The sequence below is a fragment of the Sander lucioperca genome, chromosome 4 (genome assembly GCF_008315115.2).
Source record: "Sander lucioperca isolate FBNREF2018 chromosome 4, SLUC_FBN_1.2, whole genome shotgun sequence".
NCBI lineage: Eukaryota > Metazoa > Chordata > Actinopteri > Perciformes > Percidae > Sander > Sander lucioperca.
The window spans coordinates 20261459-20283615 of NC_050176.1; the positions used below are offsets into that span (position 1 = coordinate 20261459).

Sequence of the window (22157 nt, forward strand, 5' to 3'; positions counted from 1 at the left end):
ACTTTGATTCAAATCACACTACTTAAAGAGCCAACATCTCTGTGCAGGAAAAGTCTGGAGATATTAACGATGTTTAGGAGTAGGAATGCCGCGTGCTGACATACTGCAATTGACTGCGCGTCAGCTCGATTTTAACTCACACATTTCATTTTTCTAATCTTGAGAAAACCTGGACTGAAGGCTTCAAGACTTCCTGGACATGAAAAGTGACAAACCTAGGGATGAACTGCACTTTTGAATTTCCAGGCACCTGAATCTCTGATTTGTGCACTGATTACTATAAAGTCAACTGAAATGGCAATTCAGTCTGAATACCAGGCTAAGATGGGACAGACCTGTGATTAACTGTCAATATAAGGGGATGCCAAAGTGTGCTGGAATAGGCTCCCCAGCCACCCTGAATAGATTAGGAGGGCTAGAAAATTGATACATGGATAATGTGGTATAGATATAAACAGATACTGATCCAGATGATTAGGAATGCCTCAGAAGGATTATGAGACTATTTCTGATTAACTGCTTTAAAAACAAGACAAAGAATATTGAATGGACATCTCAAATGTAAAATGTATGTCTTGTTTTATACACAAGTGTTATCAAGGTAAACAGAAATATACTTCAACTGTTTGTGATTTGATGCAGCTAAAAAAGATCTGTCAAGTTTACTTCCATTACTATGCAGCACTGTACAAAAAAGGTAAACGTTTAAATGAAATCAACACATACTGCCTGTCATGTTCAAAAAGATGTTAAAGCCAAGGCCTAAACCCATGGAATCCAAATGTGGGAACATAAATTCCTCCAACTGACTTACTTCATGACCTTAGCGAATGCTCTATAGCACATAGATGAAACATAAATAACGTACATGATAAATGATGCCATTTTTACTTAACTGTACCCATAAGTGATGATGCCTGCTTCTTGCTATATGGAGACATTTTCTTGGAACTGTTCCAGTAGGGTTCATGATTGATATAAAGAGGGCGCACATCAAAAGCCAAAGGCGCAACACAGACTGTTGCATCGCTGCGTAAAAACATGCACGTGTGTCATCATGGGACTTAGTGTGTATGACAGATATTACAAGTGACGGCCTACAGTGGCTGCAGTAGGGATCATACATGTCTGGTATGTAAATTACTGTGACACTCACAAGGCTAACTTTGCCTTACACAAATGTAGATATTGTTGTGAAGTTTTGGCATTGTGATGTACAGTAGCTGTTGTTTAAATGTTAGTGTAGATGGCTCCAGAACTCTTTAACTCTTCTGAAACATTATGACTTTTAGTATCCTAATAACCTGAGAGGAGTTTGCACACCCGAATTAATCAGAATGCTCTTTTTAATTCTATTTATTTTGTTTATCTGTTCAGCACATAGGAGTAAAATGCACATATGTTGTGGCTGGGCCACCAAGTAGGTAACATGTACAAATATCGTGACACTACAAAAAATATGTGTTTGTATACCTGTGAGTAGGGATCTCCCCTAGACACAAAAAGCTATGTAATGATGAGAGCACATACTGATTGCTGTTTGTGCTTGAACTCATGTTGAATACTTTTTAGCATTTGTCCCAGCTCCTTCAACACTTGACAACTCTGGGCCTCATTGCACATTGACAAATAAAGTCCAATCATCACTTTACTTGTCAATCTCACTTTACTTGGCTATCATTGACTGGGGCTTATTTTGGTAAAGGTATGTGACCATATTCTGACATGAATGTGTAAACTGACTTCGCGTTGGCTCTGGTGATGAGTGGCACTAGATGGATGGCATAACATTGACATGTATTTGACCACGCTGAAAATTGTACAGGCATCCAGATATGAGAGCAGTCTTTTCTGAGATCACTTTCCCATTATAACAACTGATTAAGACTCATAGTAAATATTCTCATTATAACATATTCCGTGGCATCTCTACATTCCCACACAATTAATAAAAACAGTTTAAAACTACAGTACATCAGGACAATGTTTCTCATTAGCATTAGAACTAGCTAAACCAATAATGCGGCTAGGCAGATTGTCCACCAGAGAGAAATGACAGGTATACATTTCAACTGTAAAATGTCCTGTTGTAAAATGTCAATGTCTCAATGCATGTCTTGTCTGAGGCCAGGCACTACAGTGTAAATTGCAATATGATAAGACCTACTGTTAAAAGTCTGTGTGTGTATGTGCATGTGTGTGTATGTATGTGTACATGTATGTATATAAACTTTTTTTTCATTTCTTTTTTCCCCTTTACTTAATTTTTAGATGCATGTGCAGGTATGTATGTGTGTATGGTACGTATATGTTTATGTATTAGTATATGTATGTATGTGTGTGTGTGTGTGTGTGTGTGTGTGTGTGTGTATACAGATATCCTTTTTTGTGTGTGTTTGCTTTGAGCATCATAGGGTGGAGGGTGGGGGCTGGGTGGGCATAGAAAGCTGTGCATAACTGAATATAATATATTCATATATATTATATTTATATATATATATAATATAAAAAAATCAATAATAAAATATAAGGAAAAATAAAGAATGGTTATCTCAGATTAACTTAAATAGAATAAAAGAGAATAATTTAAGGGCTTTCTTAAAAAAAGAAAGAAAAAAAACATTTGATGTTAACCATTTGATATGGTCATGAAACTTTAAAAAAAAAATCTAAGGCATGTGTATAAAGAGGGTTGTATGTTATGTTTTTATGTAAAAATCATAGATATGGGCTGATATATTATTGGATTTTTTTTAAACTCCCAGATATCTATATCAGTATCTGCCTCATAAATCCAGTATAAAGGGGCCTATAATTAGAACATAAAAAGGGCCGTAATGTATGTCACGTCACTTTGTCTCCATGCTGACACAATACCTTGAGGGACAATGCCTTAGGAACATTGGTTCACATTAGTAGCAAACACTTACCTAGCTAGCTTTTTTTTTAATAAAGGGGTCGTGTGTGTCATTTGCCATCAATTATGTTGTAGGCTTTCGTTTTGCCAAAGCAGTGACATGAGTACCTTCAGGACAATTTCTCTCAGGCAAAACACGATGAATTCAATCTGTCTTTTTAGCAAATCTTTACATTACAATTACAACAAGAGCTATTCGGCAACAAGTGTAACTTGATAGTACTGCATATCCGTATATCATCCTCTTATATTAAGTTGTTAATAATCATCAAATTTACCCACATACAACTACACTGTTGCCACCATGTGAGGGTTTCCTAACACAGTTAGCGCTGGTGAGGAGGAAATATTACAACTTGTGGGACTACATGAAGCCATGTACCGTGGGATACGTTTAGCCCCTGAAGACCTAACCCTCACCCTCATACAGTATCCTCGTAAATCTATCTCTGAAAAACACACACACACACACACACACACACACACACACACACGCACGCACGCACGCACGCACTAGGGTAAATCATGTGTCTGGCGTCGCGGGCAGTCGCCGTCCAAATGATGGTCAGATTATAAACAGGATCATGTTTCTTGGGGACAGATCAGCGGCGACACAGCAGCTGTGGCCATGGTGTAATGTTATGGCTGGACACTTGAAGGAAACCCGCCAGGATCTACACCTCCAACAACTCTCACTCTCTGTTCAGACCTTTTTAAGCTTTTAAATTGCAAAATGTGCAGCTCTCTCTAAAACCTGTGATGGATCATTATGCGCAAAATAAATGGATAACAAACAAGAGACCTTAATTTCCAAAGAGTTGTTATACATTCTTGTCCTAGTTTTGCTGGTGTGTTAAGTTTCTTTCTAGTCATTTTGTTTTCTCACTTTGCCGTGGTTTATCCACCGACTGTAATTTAGGCATTGGTAGGCCGCTCTGGAGACGAGTGTGTGTATAATTACTGAGTGTAATAGCTGTGGGACTGCAAATACCCAAGAGCTATACACAGAAAGCAGTGATGTCCAACACCACAAGCCCGTCAAGTCTCATTAGTCTGCTGAGTGACCTACTGGGACACATTGGGTTCATATCTGTGGACTAAAAGGTTCTGAGCTTTGAAACCTTTTGAAACATAAGACACTGTGGTAACTACGGCAGGAAGATCGTCCTCCATTGTTTCATTTTTAGAAGAACATTACCATTGATTTGAGCTCATCACCAGAAACTGTTTTTATAATGGAATGGCCATTTTGCTCCCCTCAACAACATGGGAATTTTCCACACCGGGAGAGTTTTAATATAGTTGACCTCGACAAGACACTTGTTTGTTTGTTTATTTTTTGTAGACACAAATTCAATATTAAAGACATAAGCTACGTTGCATGAGTATGAGTACAAGGAGTAATATGTCTCTGTGTGGGCTATTTCAACGATCTCATAAAATCAGTGTGTAGACAGCACTTAGCCTATGACAAAGCAGAACTTAAGCAATGTCACTAGAGAATGAGGTTCAAGCATATCATAAAATTACATGAATCACTATCTTTGGCCTTATTAACAAAAGAAGGGTCATTTGGCTAGGCCTTTCTCCTAAAAGGAATGTCCTGAAAAAAAACAACATGAAGAAAAATGTAACCCAGACAGTGTAATGGAAACACAAAAGGAAGGAAAGAAAAACACAAACAATGTCCTCAAAGAGCACTGGCCAGGATGCCATTAGTCAATAGACAAAACAAGTGTCTAAAAACAAATGCCTCACCATCCTGCCATGAAAAAAAATGCCATGTTTCCATTTAATGAATTTAATTTCAGAATGGCATGTTAACAGAGCTTTTAAAGATAATTGTGTGTGTGTGTGTGTGTGTGTGTGTGTGTGTGTGTGTGTGTGTGTGTGTGTGTGTGTGTGTGTGTGTGCGTGTGTGTGTGTGTGTGCGTGTGTGCGTGTGTGAGGATAGCAGGAGAGAGTGAACAATCACTGGAGATAAGCCGACTATGGCCTCAAAGGTCTCGACCCTGAAGTGGTCACTCAGACTGAGACATACTTAGAGGATGTCAACAGATTAAGCTCCTTAGCAAATCTATTTAAAGACCGGACCCAAAAGTCATCAGATAGACATTTTCTGTTCAGCTGTTCTATAAACCAAGATTATCAGCTGTTGAAAGCTTAATAATACATACGATGCCAGAAGTTTTAATAAACTAGGTGCAATATCAATGCGAAACATTCAATTTGATTATATAAAGAGAAAACAAATACCTCTTAAACAAAGCAACAGAATGTCCCGGGAGATCTAACATAAATCTCAGTCAAGACATAGCTAGCCTGAAACCAAACTGACAAAAAGAATGTCCCCTCCAAAAAAAGGCAGAATTCGTCAGAATTGACGAATTGGAGCCAAGTTATTTTAGTGTTGCATTTTTGTGGTAAAAATGTTAAGAGTGCAGGGTTGTGGTAAGAAAAAAAGGCTTGGGAATCAAAATAGGAGTCTAGCTATACAAGAAATTGTGCTTTAAGTGAACATTGTATTTCACAGCTTCAGGTATCTCTAGTACTCAAGTATTTGTGTTCGACATCAGCCAAACAAGTAAAACAAGTTAACATTTTAACAGTATATTATTCAGTGCATTAATACCACAGTACAGAAGAATGATCACTAATACTTTAGCCGTTTGATTATGTTCAACAGTGAACTTAAAGTAAATTACATTCAAGAATATGAATGTAATTTATTTTTAACATTTTTAAGTTTGGATCAAAGGGAATCATCGAACGCTGACAGTCTTGATGAAAATAATGCTTTACTTAAGCCACTACAAGCAGAAGAAACTTGATACTTTTTGTAAACCCTGCAGTAGCAGTAGAGCAAGAAAGACAACTTGTCACTTGTTGTCCCCCATTCCCAAACCTCCTTTGGGACAAGTTAATAAAATAATATTGGCTCGACAGCCAACCAACCTACTGGAGTGTAGCTTTATGGCGCAGTGGACCTTTTCATCTCGATACATTAATAAATAATGAGGCTATTCTGATTTTTCTCAAAGCTGTAGTAACTTCAGAAAGAGCGAAGGTTGATATTGCATACAAGCGAGGCAATGTAGGACCATTTCAGCATCTGAATCTGTATTTCCATACAAGCAAGAAAATCAATTAAACCAAGTTATTTTCTCGGTTTCGTTTCGTCTACCTTGGCATAAAGGCCCAAAAAAAGTCACACCGATTCCTACCCTGGAAAGGTCAACAAGAAAACTAATTTCCACCATGATGGGCTCATCATTCAGCTCAAAAAATGTGATAAAAATGTGAGAATTTGAAATTCAGTTCTAATCCACGTCAAGGTGTTTTTAAGGACTTAAACAACACGGAGGCAGGTGTCAAAATCCTTGCTGAGGCTACTTCTTGGTTTCAGTGTTAAAATCCTTCAATGCACACATCAGAATGATTATCCTGCTTATACAATGGCCACTTGTCAAAAATGTTAAACAAGAACATTCCCACATTTTTGGATGATTGTTTTGGACATGTTTTGCGAAAGGTTATGAAAATAAAAGTTAGCTTTCTTATGATTGAGTTGCTGCAGTATTGTTTCAGCATACTGCCATGGTTACGTGGAACTTTGTAGCCTGCATTTGAATTTAGAACAGCAAATAACCCTGACTACTCAACAGTTTAGGCCACGCTCTCCAGCCAGTCAGAAAGACGGTGAGTATTTAGCCAAACCATGGTTTAAATCCAAACCAATACTATACATATGTGTAATGCATTACTACAACATGAGAAACACATCTTTTCTGACAGCTTAGTGAAGAACTAATAGTTCAAATCAAATAAGCCTTCATGCACAGTTTTAAACCATCTCTTTCTCACAAATGCAAAGCTACTTCCTGCGATGCGGGCCATTTTATAAGGAATAATATATCAGCTCCCTGTTACTGTTCTACCACCACATTACTGACACTAGTTGAACAACAACCACGTCCAACAGTCTCTCTCCTATCAGCCTTGTTTGTTCAACCTTGCCTTTCATTAGCAGACCCCCCTCTGGCTGTATGAATGGATAGGGGAGGTCAATACACTGACCCTGCGTGCCCACTCACTGCCCATACGGCTAACAACAGAGGCCCGTGTGTTCTGCAGATTGCATCACAACCCCACTAACGAGCAGAGCCATCGGCCTGAGAGCACTAATGCAATTATGCAACACAGGGCCCGGTACTGTGGGTTGGGGCTATGGGGGGGGGGGGGAGAAGAATGAATTGGATGTGACAATTCGTGGGTTTGTTATTTTACCATTTCTTTACAGAAGATGCATTCACTGTATACTGCTCTGATGTTCACAGAGGAGGAAGAGAGAGATAGAAAAAAAAGATATGATGGACAAGCATAGAAAAAAAATGGCAAATTAAAAAAAAAAAAAAAAAAAAAAAAAAAAAAAAGAGAAGCACACAGAAAAAGATAAAGATCGCAGAGAGGATGAGAGATTACCAAAAGGAATAAGTCTGAAGAAGCAAAAACGGAGTGAAAACAGAAAGGAGCCAATATTAGCATGTAAGCTGTCTGGCTAAAGTCGTCTGGGGACACAGCATCGCCGGTACATAACAACTCTAGACCTGCCACTGTTTTATCTCCTCCTCTGCAAGATGTGTACACTCCATGTAGAGCTCCGTGATAAGACTAGTGATTATAACACCATATAACCCCAGGCTACAAACTGAGACAATCACAACAGAGTAATATATATCAGAGTTACAATGAAATGACAGGATATGCAAATGGAGGGACATGGTGTTACATCGTGCTGAATGCCAAAGCAATTACGAAGATGAAGCTTAAGCTTTTCCTGACTAGACATTTTGACTTAGTGTTATAGCCAGACCCCACTTACGGCTTCAGCTTTTTCACATGGTGTAGTGAAGGGACAACTGTTTGTCACCTCAGAATCCCAAACACTTTCAGTTTAAAATGCGATGTTTTTCCTGTAATGCTCTCAGTTGACGATAAACCAAACCACTACATTTTACTAGGGCTGTGTACTGGCAAGAATCATGCGATACGATACGTATCACGATACATGGGTCACGATTCAATATATTGCAATATTTCATATTTCGATACTGTGCGTAAGGCGATATATTGGGATTTTTTAAAAATATTTTTAGAAAAACTAATTAAAAAAAGACATGATGTGCATAAAAGTCAAAGACGTTTACTTTAAGTAAACAATTCAGTACACAGAAAATCAAACTGCCAGTTTGGGACTGTGGTTCACAGGTTCTTAGTGAGCTAATTTTTATATGCTAAAGTACGCCAAAGTTCAGCCATAGTTACATTGTTGGCTTCTAGCAAAAAGTCAGGCACTGCTAGGCACTGTTAGGCAAGGACAATAGTGGTGCGTCTCAGCATAGCCATCTAGCAGTAGGGGGTTTAAACACAACATAAAGGTGAACCACTGTCTTACATGAATATTTTTGCACCTAAACTTATTTTATTTTTTTTTATCGATATTGTGTTTTTGGAAAATCAATACAGTATTGCTAAATAAAATATCGCGATACTCAAGTGTATCGATTTTTTCTTACACCCCTACATTTTACACTGCTCACAAAATAGTGAGCACAGGCTCCATCAAAGCAACAAATTAAGTAATTTCCTAAAATGCTAGAGGGATGGCGGTGGGATCCATGGTAAGTACGTAAATGCCACAACCACCACCTAAAGCGAGTGACTAAAGGATCTACAGTAAGTAGGTAGCATAGCATAGAGAAGGTCATAAAAGACAGCGAAGAGGTTGGAGATGACACCGAATAGGTCGGCTGTTTAATTTGAGTTTTCCAAATTAGGTTCATTAGCCTGACAAGCCAGACCCACATCAAGATGTTGGGTCTGGGAACACACTATTGGCAGGGCTCAATCCGAGGGACGGGATAAACGGTTGTCTTTCAAATTCCCTCTGCACGCAATAGACAGCGCTATAACCAATCAGAGCAACGAAAAAGGTAGCGGAGCTAGTTGATAGATTAAACTTTTGCCGTAGCCGGTCGGCAAAACTCCGAACACATCTTCATTTTTTAAGAATTACTTCAGTGCCGTTCTTTGTTCTTTTCTCAAAGAAAACGTTAACTCCAAGTCTTCCAGAGTCGCGGCCAAAGCCAATTCGAAAGACCGCTTTTTGCCAGCAGCAGCAGCCATAAGCCCGCCCACCGAATCTATACACGATGTGATTGGCCCGGCCAGAGTTTGTTTTTTCCAGCTTGCAAGCCAACAGAGAGTTGCTAGACTGACCCTGGCTGAAAATTACATTTGCTGCCGCTAGGGTGCGTCTAGATTTCTAGGCTACAGGTTCATACCTTTGAGAAATAATTGTCATGACAAAAATTGATTTAACTGCCCTACAGTATAAGCCAGTCCAGCATAACTGAATGCTTTAATTAAATGATAGTCCCTTTACAAAGTCAGAATAATTTTAAGAATTGTCTTTTAGTCGTCAATTTGAATCCAATCTGGTACCAATTCATAAGGCCTAAGATATTGACTGAATGTGGCACTATCTGGCATTCAAGAGCCCTGTCTAATGTGTTGTGAGAGGCCTAATGGAGAAGAGATATTCAGGAGAATGCAGGAATTAGCTGCAGATAGTAAACAAACACTACTATCTAGAGAATAAAGGAGGTAAACACTGCTTATTATTAATCACTCTAGTGAGGAAATTAGTTCTGTGCAAAATGCAGCTCAACAGAAAAAGGAATGGGTGCCTGAAGAACAATATAACCATCTTGTAAACAGATTTGATAGCTTAGAGAAAGAATGAGCTGTAAATTACATGCACATTTTCCCAGTTTGTTAAAGATTATGTATGCTATTTTGTATAACATTTTCTAAATCTAATGACGAAAACAAACAAACATTTTGAAAATAGTCATTTGACGCAAGGGGTACACTAAAGCAGAATGGCCATCAGCTGCGGCTAAGATTACATTCCCCCCATACATAGTCTGGATTCCCCAGGTACCAGTGTTAAGTGTCGAGCATGAAGATAAGAGAAACTTGATTAGCAGCGATGCTATATTTACTATTAGGCAGGACCTTTTACCCTCTAAGGTGGTCCGGATCATCGTGAAAATCCATCGGAGGAATATTTATGTCCTCTGGGTGAAAGGCATGAGGAAATATTGTCATTTTACATTTTTTATTCCTACAATTCACCAGGTGGTTAAAGAGAAATGATAAACTTCACCATCACAACTGGATACACAGGAAGTATCTCAGAGAGATGACAGTTTATATGTTTAAATTAAGTCATCGTAGGTTTGTGAGTTATAACATCTCAGTCGCTATGCAAGACATTCAAAATGTTGAGACTCTTTGTTTGGCTTCTGTAATGCTTCTATTTCCATGATGGCCATTGAACAACACTGCAATTATTGTAGCAGCAAAAACCTCTTTCCACTGACACAGCTTTGTTGATGTTAATGAGAACGGGCAATACTGCAACTAATGATAAGTATGAGTCAAAATATTCTCAAATATTTGTATAAATACCTAGTCATCTTTAAAAGGTAGTTTTCATTTCAGACGGAGAAAGAAAGATGCCCGTTTACTGAGAGCATCACACATTCACATGAGACTGTAATTCAAGAGTCTTGTGTTTGCAGTCATTCTGTCAATGCAATTTTTGAATATTTTTGTCCTTTTATACATCAGGTTTAAACAAATACCCAGTATAAGGAAGGAATGAGAATACGGAGGGCAAAACAGAGTGACAGTAACAAGGGAATTAAATTTTTTCAAGCCGCTGAAAATGAAATAATAGTATTTCTGTACAGCTCTGGTAAGCTCCCGGATTTGTAGGACACATACCTCAAAACATTCTGTACTTTATTGTAGATATATGAATAAATAAATAAATAAATGTGCCAAACCTGAATTATTTTGGTCTCTCTCCAACAGAGTAACTACTTTCCAGACCCACATCACAGGTTATACAGATCAATAATCAATAAGCAATCAAGCCATCTCTGTCCCAAATAATGTAGCTTATGTCTAACCAAAAGGTTTTACGGGAGCGCTGTAGTTATGCAAACAAATAAGGCTTTAGTGGGACTGGAATTAATCATTATTTGTGTATTAACAATGTCACATTTACCATGGAAAAATTGAGTGCCCTGTGCCAATACAGGGAACAGACAAAGTGCCTCCCTGTATGTCAGGTCGGGCAGAAAGGGAACCAAGCGAACCAGTGCTACGAATAGAGGCTGGGAACCACCCCTTACTGTGTACCCAAGGGTCAAGGTGACATTCCACAACACCTCTGAGACTGGCCTAATGGAGGGATTGGAGCATGGCTTTTGTTGAGTGGGAAAGAAGAGACCATGAAAAAGGGTGTAACAAGAGATGGAAGTATGTAAAAGGGACAGAGGGAAGAAAATACGATTCCGGGGCCAAATAAATGGAAGGTAAGAGGTAAAGGGAAAGAGGACAGGAAGTTTTTGGGGATCAAATCACGACTTTTTCTCCACATTTAGTCTATCAAAACACAAAAATGTAAGATTTAGTTGAACGTGTGAATTTCTGTTGTATACATTTCATTTTTCCTTGAAAAAAAGTCACTTTTAATTTAATTCATGTTCTAAATTAATCCATCTAGGGTTGATGTATACAACTTTTCTATCCACAAAGCTGTAATCTAAGTTATTTGCTGATGCTATTTCTGAGGTGACAGCGGTAGCAACCACCGTTTTACTTGACACCACTTCCCCTGTCCACTGTCACAAAAGAAAAAATGTTCTACTCTCGGTCTATAATTGGTGGTTTTGGCAGAGCAGATAAAAAAAACAATTCCCTTTCGGTGTTTGGGTTGTAAAATCTATTCAGACCTCTTTAATTTGCAATCCCTTTAAAGCATCAATGTGTGTTTTTGTGTTTTGGAATGTAGACATATTATCACAAAGGAGTAGACAGCAATATGTGATCTGTTTGTATGTGCATTGAAACATAGTAAAATCTCTTTCAGGAGCGAGGAAGGTAAATTAAACCTGTATATGTCAATCCATTATTTAAATCTTCAATCTATTTTCAAAAACTGGAATTTAATAAATAGTGTGTTTTGGCATGAAAATGCACATGAGCACATTATTTCCCGTTGGAACGCAACCCTTTCGTCTGAATATCTTTTGTGACATTTACCAAAAGCCTGACCTCTCAACCGGCAGAGAGCAGGTGCAACAGTCCATCAAGCAGAGGAAATTCAACTCTTACCGTCATAAAACCAAAAGACTGGAGACTTGCTAAGAAGAGTCAGGTATAGGTGAGGCGTGAGCCCAAGTGCCTGCCCTCTTTCTCTTCTTATATTCGGATTTGCTTTTTCGTCTTCTGCCCTCCGCTCGGCATAAGTCTCTCCTCCCGGTTGAGCTTTATTCCCAGATCGTACCCCCGTTTAATGCCTGGGAAACACAGAGACAACAGAACGAGGAGAAAGTTAGAGAGCCAAAGAGTGGGAGTGACAGGGAAAGAGAGTTCCCTGTTTGGGTGAAGCAGTGATCAGATACGGCTATTTTCAGACTCAGGCATGCTTGTCTATGAGACTGGAAAGTTACCCCCAAGTGTAGATCGGTGGGGGCTAAGTGACAGGGTTGACTTATCTCTATTTTACCACACGCACACGTTTGCATGCATGCATACCACACAGTGTGCACACACACATATGCACACAAAGACTCACTATAACGATACACGCATTCGCATACTGTAAAAACACCAACACAGCCATGCACATTGTAACTGTATGGTTTAGAATGCATCAGGTAGGTACACCTGTGACTAGATATGCATGGTTGAATGAACTAGGATTAGGAGGTCAGTAGGAGTGAGCAGACATAAAGGGGCGTTAGAGAGCCTCCACTCGCCCATCTCTCCTCCAGGGCTTTAATGTCACACAGAAGCCAATGTCGTCAGTGCGGGGCTATGTCAAGTGGACTACTCCACACGGAAATGGACAGGGGTGTCAAATTGTTCTCACATGAGACTTTCGTTCATTTTCTGTTGCTGACACTTTCATTGCCTGCGAGGAATCGCTCAGAGATTTGCAAATGCACACGCAGAAACATGGAGAAGCAGACACACTGGCTCGTTTTTATCACTAATAACCATGTGCAGTCAGTGTCATATCAGGCTGTAAATATATACAGACTAATTATGTGTCCACTCACCTGTGTCATTAATAATCAAACTGCTGTGTAATCCATATGGGAATGTATATTTGGAAATGACCACACACGTACACACACAGGCTGAATATACACCGCAGAGAGGTCAACCAGAGGCACCTCCAGACCCCAGACTCCCCGCTATTCCTAGAATGATGATGTAACTACTGCTATTAGCATCTCATATTTGGAGCCTGGATACCTAAAACCAACCAGGCAGCTACTGTGCAATATGCTATTTGGATCACTTCCACCTACTCCCTACACACCCATACGACAATAAACAAAGCAGGCACAAAAATCTGCATCTAACAGATTGCTGTGTAGTAGGGTTCAGGAAGAGTTCAGCACTCACTACAAAAGAAATGGTAATGTAGCGCCATGGGTAGCAAGGGAATGCTTATATGATTGCTGACTTATTTTTCTCTACAAAAACAGATATTCCAACTATGACTATTACAGTTAGTGATGTTGCCTCCTGTTGAGTTTTCCCTGCCTAATTTCAATTTACCTAGATGAAGCAGTAAGGTGACATCAGCTTACTTAGTCCAAAGCATTTCTTAGGATGGCATGCCAATAACTAAAAACAAACAATCGCTTGTGTCGGTCTACATCTTAAATAAACCCATTATTGCGAGTATACAAAAACAATGTGTTAGTTTAGCTAGGTCAAGTGTTTTAAGCAAATCACATATACATCAACAAATGTAAAATACTAAACTCATGAACACGCTCAAGTCAAGTGTCAACGTGTTGCCAACCTTTAAATCAAACGTGGATTGCCTAAGTTGAGATGTCCTGGATCAACACTATCTATGTCCACTGTCATCGTGCCAATGATGAAGTGGTAATGTAAAAAGCCCAAACTGTGTCCATCCAAAACCCCCGAGCTTCAGACCTTGTGGTTTCGGCACACTACGGTGATTGGTGTGACAGCAGACTTGATCAAACAGCAGCTGGCCCCCAGACATTTCTGATCACGTGCCAAGGATCACGGAGGTATGGTGAGAAGGTGACAACTGACAGGTGCTAATGACGTAACCTCGGGGCCAGAATCAGGAAAGTCCCAGGAGACCAATAAAGTACTGGTTTTTATTATCTATTTACTTCATACGTTATCCTTTAACCCACATGAGACGAAAGGTGACAGACAGGATCTCCATCAACGCCTGAACGAACATCGCCAAAGGTTTGATGGATGTGATTTAACAGTTCTGGATCCCTTCTGGATGATCCCTCGTAACCCTTGTGTTGACTTTGGGTCAAATTGACCCCGTTTTTAATTTTTGTTTTATATCAGAAAATATGGGCCGTAGAGATAAGCGCTGAAAATGTGTAGAAGAAAAATTCTATAATTTAAAACATCAGAAAAAGCAAAAACAAACTGAAAAAATTGGCGTCAAAAACGATGATTTTTTTTTCAAGGTTGACAGGAAGACAACACAAAATGTGACTTTGATTAGCATCTCCTATGAAGTTGTGCATGTGCAGGAATGATTTATAATAAACAATTGAAACCAACATGACACAGCAGCAGCTTAGGAATGATCTCATTAAAGTACCAGAGCAAACTATTTTTATAGCGACTGACACACACTCACAGTCAAACACACCGACACTTTGACCTATGAGCCACTCTGGACTACAGTGGCCGTGTCGACATGGTCTCGCCCGTACAGTTTCAACACCTAATTCATTATCAGCTTCTGCCATACCCCGTTAAGTAAGCGGCAGGTTATAAAAAGCAGGAGAACTGTACATGTACACATTAGTAAGTGTCACTTACTCAAAAACACTTAAACCTGGGAGCAGATCTAAAAAGGAAAAATATATATCCACAAATATATTGCTCAATAGAGACAGTACCACCGTTTGGTTGCTTTGGAACGGCACACGAAGCAGAAGAACATGAGCTACACGCTGATACAATTTTTAGATGTCAATTATGAATATGGAATGAATTTATAATACATTTCAAACCATAATCTCGAAAGGTTTAAGCCTCTGTTGTCAAACAGGAGCATCTTATTCCTGACAGAGTACGGTTTATAAAAAAAAAAAAATAAATACATAGTCATTGAGTAAGAAAATTCCCACAGAAACTCTCTTAAAGCTCTGCAGCACAACACACAAAGTAACACATTTGACTTAATCTCATTAAATATTTTAAGTATTCATACCTTTTTACTTGTTGTAGTCAACTCCTACTATAAAGATGCTTAAAGCTTTAATCAAGACTTTCCAGAATAGCCATTGTTTGATCTATGATGGGCTGCATAGTACAGCAGCAAAAACAACGTTGTGCTGCATGTCTTGTTTAAAATACACAGAAGTGATAAAAATGATATGGTTAGAATGATGCATGTTTCTCCATTAAACATTTGTCTAACATCATCTAGACTAAAGCTGAGCAGACTGCATTTGCAAATTTGACCTACCTGTACTCAAGGTCTAACCCTTTCCCATAGCAGGATGGACTACTTAATACATTTGCGTTGAGTTGCTAATTAGGCGTAGTTTTAAGCATGTTTTAATACTTGACTGCTTAGAGCCTTCATCCTAAAATTCATCCTTTTTTATCTTGTGCGTTTGTTCTTACGACCACTGAAAAGGATACATTAAAATCCACGGGCTGTAAATAGTGTTTACATGCCAGTAGGGCTGAACGATTAATTGCATTTGCGATAATATCGCGATGTTAAAATGCGATTTCCTAATCGCAAAGGCTGCGATTTGGTCACATGACACGCGAGAGCAAATCAGTCTGCACTCCGCAGAGAAAGCATCAGCTTAGCATGCTAACGCTACGTCGTACCTTGAGCAGATTTCTGTCATTCAAACAACTCTGAGTTGTAGTTTAAAACTTTTACAGCCATTTTAATAGAATTAAGGGTTTTATTCGGGCTTGAGTCCATACATGCAGTGAAAACAGGCACACAGAACTCAAAGCTCGGTAGGCAACGATTAGCTCTGATTAGCGGTTAGCTTCGGTTAGCTTCGGTTAGCAGTTAGCTAGCTCCGCTATAAAGATATGAGTGGAGGAGGTGCCACTGAGAGGGGTAACAATCAGACTGATAAATGACGTTCGGGGAGCTTTCACAGCAGCGTGGCCGCGGGGTTTCAACAGTTTTATTAGTACAGTTAATCCCACGGCAAGGACACCAGCAGCATGCTAACGTAACGATAGCCTCTCTGAACAAGTGCACACGGCAGCACGCAACTTCACGAGGGGGAGGGGCTGGAGGCAGATCCTCTCTGTGCACTGTAAAAAAAAACACTCAATTAGATTATTTTCAAAAATCGTTCAGCCCTACATGCCAGGCTAAATAAAGAAACTGCCTGGCTGAGAATGACAGGTCAACGTAAAGATTAGGGTTGCACGATATTGACAAAATGTGATATTGCGATATCGATTATGTATTGCGATATTGATATTTATTTCGATAGTTTTAAATATATGTAAAATTACAAAAGTTACGGGAAAACGCATCAAAATAGATTCATACCAAATTCAACAAGTTTTCTTACAACACAAGGTTTATTTTAACTGACAGTCATGACAGACTGGTCCAACATGAATAAATAAATAACGAGCATGTCTACAGAACAGGACATGTTTTACTGGTTGTACAGTATAAAATAAATAAAGAGAACAGGACACAACTTTTCTTTCGCTTCTCTGATTCGTTGAATCTATGATCTATTTCTTCACTTTCACTGTCACTTTGTTGAAATATGCACACACGTGGTACGCTACATAGAGTTTGTCACGTAGTGGACCCGTGCGCTGACGTGCACTAACGTGCAAGTGGCACGGTAACTGGCCAATGGAACAATATCATTACATTGTTTGAAGCGAGCTCTAAATCAAACACAACTAAGCCACACAGCCAATGGACGGGACGCAGCGCTCCACAAAATAAACTAAATATTGCATACTTATTGCAACACTTTCGATATATTGCGATAACGATATTGAGTCCATATATCTTGCACCCCTTATGCACCAGTAAATTTTTTTTTACATTACATATTTTATTAATTATATATTTTTGAGTTTAAGATATCAAACTAAATTCTATAGTACTACATGGCTATTTTTGGCACGTTTTGCAAACATTTCAGTATAACTTACACACTTTAGGAGATTTTGGTTGTCTAAAATAATTTCTTTTTGAATTTTAAAACATATTTTAAATGAAAGTGCACACAAACAATGTGCTTATGATAATATGCACTTTCTTCAGTGTATACTTTTTTCCTTTCTCCGCCACTAAAACAGTTATTCCTCCACATCTGATCATTGTAAATGTGTGCACAGTACAGTGTGTCCATCTAATCCAGACTGTGTGGCACATGAGAGGCACATATTTGTTCAATGAGAAAGCTCAGGGAACAAGCATGTCCTGCAAGCGGCCCCTATTATCAGTGAGACTAAGAATTAGGCAAGCTTTTCACACACCACTTGAGCCATGACATCAGCCTCTGAAGAAGGGCAGAGAGAGGGGAAAAAGGATGATGAAGACACAAAAATAGAGGGCATCAAAACAAAGAAATAAACAGGCAAAGAAAAATTAAAAGGAGTGTGTACGCGTGTGTGAGACAGAAAGAGATCACGAGAGAAATAAAGTGAACTATAACAGTAACCCCCTGTTACATTCCGTACTTTCAGGAGAAAATGTATCAGTCTCCTATTCCCTAATGGCCTACCTTGATCCCCTTTCCTTCTCTCAGCCTCTCTCCCACACACACACACACACCCACCCCCACACACACACACACACACACACACACACACACACACACACACACAAAACTAAACTGGCAGATGTAACAGAGACATACTTTCTGGCTCATTGGCCATCAATCAAGTCAAAAAGCTATGATCGCCCCATTAGGTGTGTATATTTAAGCTTCTATGAGAGGCTGTTTATTGGCGCAGCGGGCCCTCATGAGACAGAAAGCAGCCAACTGTTGCTCGTCATATTCCATCTGTGCCGCTTCCTCTCCCCTAAACACAAGTATGCAGTCATAAAAATACATAGAATACTACATCAAAGATACCATCCAGTGAAGCCTACACACTAATACTCACACACACAGGCCAGGTAGGCCACACTGGGAGTGGTATGAGGTTCCCGGAGTGATAGTGTTACAATGTTCACCCAGCATTCAAATTGGACTCACAGCTGCCATCCAATGCTGCTGCCCTTTTTTCTTTTCCTCATTACATCATCCCTTTATATCAGTTAGCAAGCAGCGCCAAAGAAACACAGGGGCTGACTATTCCTTACTGCTTTCTGTCAAATCTAGGATATGACATGGGCAACACCTCTGCCTTAAAATGTGACATAAAATACACTGCTGCCACTACTATTCAGGACTATTCATCCAAGCACTCTCGATAAGAGACTGACTGATTTAAACATTTAATGGCAGGTGAATGCAACAAGCAGATGTAAACTTAGTTCAGATGTAATGGTGGGTTAGTTTTGATAAATAAGTAACTCCACAGGGTCCAATACAAAACTCAGAGTCCTGTTGTCTAATTGGTGAAGATAAACGGACCAAACTAAGGTCACTGTACAAATAAGTGTTTTCATTATTACACAAAAAAATCTGTACTGCGCTGTAGAAGTGCAAGCAAACAATAGAGATTATCCTAAGCATTTGGGATGTAGGTTAAATATGGATATCTCAATTCATGCTTATTGCTATCAAGCAGCGTGTGTGTTATTATATCCTACGTCTCTCGTGCTGACGGTCTTTAGGCTTTTACTAATATAAAGCTATATTTCTACAGCTTAAATGTTGTGGTTTGTGGTTTCTTTAACATCCTCCCACCCCTGGCCGCATCTCCCTTTAATGCACTGGAAAAAAGCAATCCACTGGAATGCACTTTAGTCGACCTTACCGCATCCTATGAGCTGAATTTATTTGTCCTAGTCTCGCCGATTACAACTACATGTTTATTGATGCTTGTAACGCACGGTAAAACACTAAAACTAGCCTGCTTAACTCATCAAAGCACAAAATATAGCTCTGGGTTGGATCCTCTGCAGCTGCTAAAAGCGGCGCGGAGGGTAAGATAATAGTCCCTTGACAACAACACTGCTGATACGGTGTACCTACCTTAAAACGAGTGTCGCCTCATTCGACTAATTCGCAACATATCGTCAGGTTATCAGCCTCTTCCATGTGCTAATGACTGAAGTCCTTATCGGAGTAGCCACACACAAACACAAACGCAGTGAGCTACAGCGGCTCGGAAGCTAGTGCGGTGTCCGTGTGATGAAACTGTACACCTGTTTTCAACGCGCATGGATGTTGCCGGTGTCGGTCAGCTAACTAAAGGCAACTCCCTCTCTCGGGGGTCACAGGCTCAGATAGCAATGCGGTGAAGCTGCCCTGTCTGTCCCCTTTCTTCACGACACAAACATCTAAGGAAGAGGCGACGCGGCATGTCTTCTCTTTATCTACAAGCGCCAGTCGCACTCGCACCGCGAACTCTACTCTACACAACTCTACCGGCTCTCCAGCACTCGCGTCTATCCAAAAATGGACTGAACCTGCCTCCTCCTGTTTCCACTTTTATTATTATTGAATGATACCGTAGCTTCGTGCGCAAAATGGCCTCTGTTATTTTCATTCAGCAACAGTCTACCGCGAGCTTCTCATTGGGTCGTCGTGTAGCCATGGCAACGCCCGCGGTTCAATCAGTGCTGGCAGAGGACACACTGGAGGCCTGCCTGTGCAGTTCACTGCTAACAGTAAAGTGCCACTTTGCTTTATCTTCTACTTGCAGTAGAAAGTTTATGGAGGCTACATGCTGTGTGTTAATGGCTAGAACATGATCATAATACAGTCAGGATTAGTAAGTCATCCACCGACCCATGCTGGAAATAAAGCTAAATGTGTGCCAAAATATGTATAGTTTCCCTGGCAGCATACCATGTTGTCATCAAAACGTTTGAAGACATATGTTGAGCTATTAATAAATGACAAGTAAGTTATAGCTTGACGTCCGTTTGACGTAGGCCTGTGTTTTGTGGATTGGATTACAAATTCTTGCAAAGAATTGGAAAACAGAAACCTCAAGTAAATCTGCATATGGGCCAAATTAAGCATACACATAGCTGGCACTTCTACAGTGCATGAAGATAATGAAAATGTAGGCTAACCGATTAGAGATTATCTAGAGTTTATTTAGGTTAAACAAGAATACAGCCACAGCTACTACTAAAGTTTATTTTGTTTGTCGAAGGTAAGTTATTGCTTGAGTTCCTTGCAGATTTTTGCAGAATTATCATATGATTTAATAATAGGATAGGATTAAACATTGCAGTAGCCTACAACTACAATGCTGTGAGGTATTTTGGATAAATTAGTTTCTCTAGTTAGCTTAGTACCAACCATTAATCATTGTGATGCATGTACACAACAAATGTTTCAGTGTTAACAATGCAAGTGTTGATTTTTCAGTTGTTGACAGAGAGCTGACATCATTTTGTGGCAGCGAAAACCTGCAATGATCGGAACGTGTTAAACTCTGATAGGTGTGGATGTATATCATCACTGGCAAGGTGTTGGTTTTAAACACACATTTTAAATTAAAACTGACATTTTTGCTTCAGCCCTTGCTGGGTAAACACCAGAAGTTGAATTATGGTTTTGTCTCTTTAAGTGTTGCCCTGTAACAATACTCTATTTGTTTCAACTCTGTCTTCATTAAGCAAAGCAACTGGACCGTGTCTTGATTTTTGATGGCTTAACTGAGGAATTCTCCCTCTCTGTCACACACACAAACACGCCAAGCTGTTAAATTATTTACAGACGGGATGGTAGCCCTTTATAGTCAATGCTGGGTATCCTGTGACCATGGTAGAAAACATGGCCTTTTACATTCAATGCATTGTTTTGCATGTTTCAAATGAAATTGTATCAGTCATCTGTGTCGATTTTGGTGTAGCAGAAACAGAAACAAAATATATCTATCCATTTTGCAGTTATTAATACAAATGTGAAGTCTCAGTGCAACATCAGAGACATAGATCTGTAGATTTGGAGAAAAAAAAGCAATAGCCCTATTGCTCATGAGTTCTTAAAACCTTAAGGGCTGTTAATGGTCTAGTGCAGTGGTTCCCAACCTGGGGTCCGGGCACCCCTTAGGGGGGCGGCAAAGATCACAGGGGGGGGCGCAAGTCTTTATCTGGTTTGAGGTTGAGGTAAAAAAAAAAAAAAAAATTAAATAAAAAATAAAAATAAAATAAAAATATCCAAATTAGGATAATACACTAGAATATATAATTAATACAAAAGTCTGCATAAAAACTATATATTTTTGTTCTCGCTTAAAATTGTAGGTAGGCTACTTAGTAGGCCAAACCTCCGAGACCTCTTAACCTGTGACCCTTGCTGTCATCAGGTCAGCTGCTAGCTGCTATCATTCTCGTTTTTCCTGCCGCCACGGCATCACTATTTTATGAATGAAACATGGCGGAGAAACGTAAAAGTGCTGATAACTCCTCTATATCAAAAAAGAAAGTAAGGCTCTATCTCTAGAGTTACCTCAACTTCGGTTTCAGGGGGGGCTCAACTTTTCTTAGACATGAGTAGGGGGGGCACCAAGGAAAAAAGGTTGGGAACCACTGGTCTAGTGAGTTGATATGGAATCATACACAGAGCAAAGATGTGACCCTTTCACTGTATGAAAATGTCACATAAGGAATGCATCCATTCTTATGTAAATAAGTCTGACAAATACAATCCCTTTTGAGCTTTCGCAATAGTGTCACCTCTTGTTCACCTATTCGTGTTCCTAATAGCTTTGCGATTATGCAAAGCTAGTTCGTATCATCAACTAAACAGCAGCATCACTTGCATTGCTTTATGTAAATCCTAATAATGAAACCACTTGCACGGAATTAAATTGATGAACAACATTGTTTGCTGAAAAAATATTTGATGTAGTGCTTTTAGATCTGTAGATTACCTGGTTTTATGTGTAAAAACCCTTCACTCTAATTATGTTTCTAATTGAT

The 22157-nt window shown here is 39.4% G+C and overlaps 1 protein-coding gene across 18 annotated transcripts in view; it reads right to left on the minus strand.

Annotated features, from left to right (window-relative positions):
• sorbs2a (sorbin and SH3 domain containing 2a) overlaps nucleotides 1–22157 on the minus strand; it is a 67608-nt gene that overhangs the window by 32298 nt on the left and 13153 nt on the right. For 5 of the 18 annotated variants that reach the window (XM_036000957.1, XM_036000959.1, XM_036000956.1 and 2 more), the window contains exons 1-2: nucleotides 19249–19775; nucleotides 12170–12354 (exon numbers count right to left, since the gene is read on the minus strand). The gene's annotated coding sequence lies outside the window, so the exon portion shown is untranslated. Of the gene's footprint in view, nucleotides 1–12169; nucleotides 12355–19248; nucleotides 19776–22157 lie in introns of those variants that run through there. The other 13 variants (XM_036000961.1, XM_036000962.1, XM_036000960.1 and 10 more) reach the window with 7 other exon arrangements.